Raw genomic sequence first — 7191 nt, forward strand, 5'->3', positions numbered from 1 at the left:
GGCCATTTTTTCGGAACAAAGGTTTTTCGATGCCTAGTATGGTCCCAAACAACTGTGCAAAATTTGGGCGTGATTGGTTGCGTCCCCGCATTCCGCATTGCATTTGAAATTTGTATGGAGTTTTATATAGGAAAACATACTTTTTAGCATTTGTCTCCTGAGAGGTTCAGATTTGTCGTGAACTATATAACCAACGATGTTAAAGTATAGTCAAGGGGATGCCGATAAACTTTGCCAAAAAGAGTAAGGTGCTAGAGTGACTCTAAAAAAAGTTATTAATGTTCAAAGTTTGATACCTCAGTGCAACTGATGAAAATCATTTTTTCTGCCAACACTGCTGGTGCTTCAAAAGATCAATTCATCCTTGATTTATATTCTGACATTTCATAGAACAACAACCCCCAATTTTATCAACAAAAATATCAAGCTAGTGATTTGCGGTCGATTTACCAATAATTTTTCAATTCCAAACAAAATTCGTATCGTTTTAGGTCTGGTTTGCTCTTGGAGAATGGTTCCGGACATATTCTAGAGAAGTACCGGTATATCCATCTTTCTGTGACAATAACACCTTCGAAAGTAATCAGCATATGTGGACTTCGGAACGCACCTTCTATTGGCTATAATCCTCAATCTCACAGGTGCTATCCGTTAAGGCAAATTACGTAACGCTAAAATTGGCCATTTCAGACTCCCTCCCCCCCCCCCCCCCCCCTTCGTAACGCTTTTTGTATGGAAGCGCGAAAAATTTTGTATGGGTCGTAACGCTACGCTGGACTCCCCCCCCCTCCCCCTATAGCGTTACGTAATTTGTGTACGATGCCAAACATCCTAACCGTAAACTATGTAGACTTTATTTTGGCCTCCTCCCCCCACCCCCTTCGTATACTTTTGTCTACACAAAATTTTCGAAATTATCCGCATAAGGAAGCGGAGCAGACAATCGTTTGAAAAATTCAATGAGTAGAAAGACCGATGATTGGAATAACCTGTGGGAAAGGAAACCAGTATACGGGAAATCTCTGTTACATTGGTTCCACAACTACATATCGTCTGGGGGATTGTTGCGTCTCAGTGGCTAACTGGTCACTCTGCGGTACCTGACAACTTTATCGATCTATATCGAACTAGGTTTGAACTTGTCGACAGAACGGTTCATCTAGACATGCCTTTGGTTAGCCTGCACTTTTCTGCGTGATGGTGCACCGATCAGTTCATCATCGCAGTCCCACACTGAAATACAACTAATTCCAATCTCCAAGGAGATAACCCCGTGTCAATTACTACACTGTTGGTCCAAATTTGTGAATGTTTAAACTTCAGACCAATCACCAGCTTCTCAGAGAATCTTGACGATCTCTAACCCCTCACACCTGCACATTTTTAGTGTCAGGGTCACTACAAGCATCACCGGACGTCACCACAACTCCTATCAACCACCTCAGTCACCCAGTTAACATTAGTCCAACGGAAGGTCCGGAAAATTGGAAATGTTGGAGACAGGAGTATCTGAGCCGATAATCGGAACTAGCCCTAATCAAGCTAACCCACCCTGGAGCAGATGCTGTAGTTACTTTGCGGACAGCAAAAGGGGAGCTCAAACTACCGGTGGAAAAGTTTTGCATCCAACCGCGATGATTAGGGAGATCTAGTTCTACTTCAATTCTCAAAATTGACACATAATTGGATAACTATCCTTCATTGATTGTTAGTGTCAAGAAGTAATGAATAAAATGTTAGTCAGTTGAACAAACTATGTAACAATCTTTAATTCGAACCGATAACCGATGCCGTATCCGCTTGGTATTAATCAAAGTGTCGTTTAGTTGGTTTTTGTTCGAAGAGCTCACGCAATCATCCTTTGATATGAGGAGCTAGACTATGATCGGTTCATTTGGCTAAAAACGAAGTTATTAGCAGGTTTTGTGTGGGGGGTTCACTGATCCGTTATCCAGAAAATGATTAGTCGACCGCTGAAACCGTGATGAGATCAAGGATCATAACTTGCTAATCGAAGGTGCGTTCCGAAGTCCACATATGCTGATATTTATTATTTTCGATGGTGTAACCGGTCGCAGAAAGATGGATGCACCGATACTCCTCTAAAATACTTTTGGAACCATGCTCCAAAAGCACCAGACGACCTAAAATGATAAAAAAACGTTTTGATTTGTAAAAAAAAGGAAAAAATAGGATGAAAACCGCTAGCTTGATTGGTGTTTGTTGATGAAAATTGGGGTGGTTGTTCCATGACATGTCAGAATATAAATCAAGGATGAATTGATCCTTTGAAGGAACAGCAGTGTTGGCAGAAAAAATGATTTTCAGCAGTTGCATTGAGGTATCCAACTTTGAATATTAATAACTTTTTTCAGAGTCACTCTAGCACCTTGCTCTTTTTGGCAAAGTTTATCAGCATCCCCTTAGCTATACTTTAACACCGTTGGTTACATAGTTCAAAACAAAGTTGAGCCTCTCAGGAGAGAAATGCTAAAAAGCATGTTTTTCTATATAAAACTCCATACAAATTTCAAATGCAATGCGGAATGCGGGGATGCAACCAAACGCGCCCAAATTTTACACAGCTGTTGTGGACCATAATAGGCATCTAAAGAACTTTGTTCCGCGATGATATGATCAAATCTGAATTTTCCCATACAACGTTGACCCACTCTAATACATACATGCATACATTTATTTGCTCAACATCACATTTAACCTTTCAGCACTCGCGCCAATTTTTGTAACGCGAGCAGTCGCGCGTTGTACTTTGTACAACACCCATACATTCTGAAATATCTAAGGATCCTGATTGTTTAGAGGAGGACTGTCTTTGGCAAAGTTGTTGTGAATTTCATGGGCTACTTGATGCTGACAAAGTTGATTCGTAATACGTCCACTAGGTGGCGCTAGTGAGCAATTTCATGTTATATCTTATATCTCAGGATCCTGATGTCTTAGAAAGATGGTGTCTTCGGCAAAGTTGTTTGGTAGGTAAACGGCTTACAGATTATTGGCCGTTTAATTGGAAATTCCACCACTAGGCGGCGCCAGTGAGCAAATAAACTTTATATCCTATGTATCTCGGGAACCTGATAACTTAGAAAGATGGTGTCTTCGACAAAGTTGTTTGGTAGGTAAAGTACTTACGGATGATTCGCAGTTTAATTTGAAATTTCATCACTTGGCGGCGCTAGTGAGCATGTAAATATTATATATTATGTATCTCTGAACCCTTATTACTTAGAAAGATAGTGTCTTCGGCATAGATGTTTGGTTTTAAATGCCACCACTAGGAGGCGCTAGTGAGCATGTAAATTTTTAATCTCATGTAGCTCAGGATTCCGATTAAAAAGGCACGGGACATCGTTTTCAGCCAGAGGCTGTACAGACTGAACAGAATTTAACACTAGACCATGGACACGACATACATTACATACACCAGTGGATAGTATGATGCGGTTACACGCTTGGTAACGCTAACCGAATGGCCACGAAGCTCCACTTTACTCAGAAAGATGGTGTCTTCGGCAAAGTTGTTTGGTAGATCAAGGACCAAATGGAGGAAAAGTTACCTCTCGTGCCGACCTTCTAAAAGATCGAAAACTTACAGATAGTTGTCCGTTTGAATCGTAATTTCACCACTAGATGACGCTAGTGAACATAAAAAATGTATATGCAATAGTTCTCAGGATCCTGGTTACTAGAAGGGAGATGGTGGTTTCGGCAAAGTTGTCAAATATGTTAAGTGCATTTGGTTGATGGGTCGTTGAAATCAATATTTCGCCAGTAAGTGGTGCTAATGAGTATGCAAATTTTATATCTTATATATCTCCGAGTCTGATTACCTGGGAAGTTGATATCTTTGGCAAGGTTGGTTGGTAGATCAAGGGCTTTCAGTTGATTGACCATTTGGTTCGTGCTTCTGCCACCAGAAGACGTTAGTTGTAAATTTGCAAAAGCATGAACGTGTTATTACAGGTCGGACTCGATTATCCGGAGTATTGATTTTTATTTCACTCCGGATAATCGAATTCTCCGGATAATCGAATCACGAAAAAAAATATTAATTTGGAATTCAAAAACGTATGGAAATGTAATGTTTTTGTTGTTTTATGTGCATGAAGCAGTGACGTAGCCAGAAATTTCAAATTGGGGTACGTCCATAAATTACGTAACACAAAATTTTTATTCTTTCCCTTCCTCCTAGTCATGCTATTTTAATGAGACCCATGAAGTTTTTGTGTTGGTCATTGCACAATGTGGAATTCTCCCTCTCCTGGTGAAGCGTAACGTAAGTTATAGGCGTTCCATTAGAATATTGTATACTGTGGGACCTTGATTGTATTTTAGGCTGACAAATCGGCATAGATTTTTTTGTGAATTTTGAACTTTATAAAGAGGTTCTGATTCTATCAAAGGAAACAATACAGTTAAAGGGGGTTGGTGAAGGGGTGTGCTTTATTTTCAACTTTATCAGTTCGGGTAAAAAAGGAAATGAATAGGGCTGTGGTATTAGAAATGTACTTTTGCTATTTATAATTTATGTTGGCAAAATAGTGGCTCAGAAAATGGTGCTCTTTTGTATAACATAAAAACACAATATTGTTTTAAATTTAAAAACCCAATTGTGTCCTGACAAACAGGAGACCGTAGACTTAGACAGTAGCTTAATTCAAAAACGATCACAATCTCGCTAACAAAATCCTTGTAGAAATCTTCAAAAGAATGCCTTGATTTTCCCCTGGAAAAATCACTGGAGGAATGCTTAGAGAAGTTTGAAAGAAGTTCCTGAATCACTACGAAAATTACTGTAATTCATAGAAGATTTCTGTAATAAAAATTTAAAAAAATCCCAGAAGAATCCATGGACAACATCCTGAAGGTCTATACCCGAGCAGGAACGAATTAAATATCATACCAAGACAAGGTATTGAGTCATTAATAAAGATACCTCAACGAGTTATTGGTTTGGTACTGAGGACTGCTTGAGGTATTATTGAATTATAGAACAGGCACCATGTATTGTTTCAGGTTTTGCATACCTCAGTTTAATATTTTACACCTATTCTCTCCTGCTCGGGTATCTGGGAGTTCCTGGAGAAAGCCCTAAACATTAGGCCTGTCCAGCTTTTCAAAAATGTTCTCTGATTCTCAAGTCCACTTGAGGGTGGACTTGAAAATCAGAGAACATTTTTGAAAAGCTGGACAGGCCTACTAAACATATCCTGAGAAATATCTAGAAGAAATCCATGCACGAGTTTCTGCAGAAAATTCAAGGAAGAGGAGCGCCTGGAATAATGCTTGGAGAAATTCCAGCAGTACTTTTGGGACTTCCTCCCTAAAGGGCTTCCTATGCTCCACCAAGATTAAATTCTGGAGGAAACTTTAGAAAAACCCTTGGAGAAATCTTTCCAAGAATTGCAAGAATAATTATTGGGAAATTTATAGAGGAAACCCTGGTGGTATTGTAGGTAAATTCCTGAAGAAATCCCAGGCGGACTGAAGAATTCCATACGAAATTCTTGGAGGAATACCAATTGATACCAAGAGGAATTCATCTTGGATGCTTCCAACTGCTGGAAGTCTGCACCAGAAATTCATCATTTAAAAAAAAATCCCTGGAGGACTTTTCCTTGGAATTTCTAGAGGAATCCCAGAAGTAATATCCGATGGAATCTCTGCAGGCATTGTTTGAGAAATTCCTGGATTGACGTCTGTTTTCAAAGGATATCGTTAATTTTATTTTGAAAACAGACGCAAATTTAGCATTTTTTTCGCTGAAACGAAATTTTAAATTATTTGCCCCTTTTCAAATATAACGGGAGATTTGATCGTTACGTAGTTTGTATATGATTCCAAAATATATCAGCTAATATTAGGGACAAACGTCTTTAAAATTTGCTTCAACAGTGCATCAGAACTTCAGACTCACAAATCTCAAAAAGCAAGCTTTAAACAACAGTGATTTTTTTTAATCTGTTGTTGTTCATTTGTAATAAGCTTCAAATAAAAAGATGAGGAGCGCTGCTTTTGTTTACGAAGAGATGTGTGCGATCGAAATCGCGATTAGGTGCCAAAGTCGGCCATTTTGGGGTTATTACAAGTCTGTCCTTAAAATTTATTGTAAAATGGTATGCGGAATGTAAAACACTTTTTCTTGTTAAAAAAAAGCTAACACAATCTGGTCAGAAAACCGAAAATATCTGGAGAAAACGCAATCGAGGCCTCTCAAAATCGGGTCAGCACAGTATTATAATATCAAACGATTTCGAATTTCTGCATTAAAATATTAAAAAAATCTCAATAAAAAATACTCCGGATAATCGAGTCTAAAATTCCGGATAATCGAACCCCGGATAATCGAGTCTCCGGATAATCGAGTCTCCGGATAATCGAGTCCGACCTGTATTCATCTAGAAAAAAAAAATCAACGAGCTGTAAATTTTTATTCTTCCGAAAGTTTTCAAAATTTGATAATTACACAACTAATTGATTATAATTTGTTTAAATTTGCACTTGATTGATTAATTTTACATGAAGTTAAAGCGCTTAGTAAAATATTCAATATCGGACCGTCGTATTTCAATATACTCTATCTTAAAGTTGTCAATGTCACGGGATAAGTACATCCATCCTTTATCCATCAAACAACAATGTCGAAGACATCATCTTTCTAAGTAATCAGGATATTGAGATATATGAGGTATAAAATGAGAATGCTCACTAGTGCCACCTGGATGTGAAATTGCACGTCATCTTTGTCTTCATCAGTTAGTGTTTGATCTACAAAACAACTTTTCAGAAGACACCATCTTTCTAAGTAATCAGGGTCCTGAGACATATGAGTTATAAAAATTGAATACCCACTAGCGCCACCTAGATGTGGAGTTTCAAATCATGCGGCTTTCCATCAGTTAGTGTTCGATCTACTAAACAACTTTGCTGAAGACATCATCTTTCTAAGTAATCAGGATCTCGAGATATATGAGTTATAATATTTGAGTACTCACTTGCGCCACCTGGATGTGGAATTCCACATTATACTTGTCTTCATCAGTTAGTGTTTGATCTACTAAACAACTTTGCAGAAGACACCATCTTTCCAAGTAATCAGGGTCCTGAGATGTATGAGTTATAAAATTTCAATGCCCACTAGCGCCACCTAGATGTGGAGTTTCAAACCAAACG

This window comes from Aedes albopictus, chromosome 3, assembly GCF_035046485.1.
Source record: "Aedes albopictus strain Foshan chromosome 3, AalbF5, whole genome shotgun sequence".
In the NCBI taxonomy this organism is placed as follows: Eukaryota; Metazoa; Arthropoda; class Insecta; order Diptera; family Culicidae; genus Aedes; species Aedes albopictus.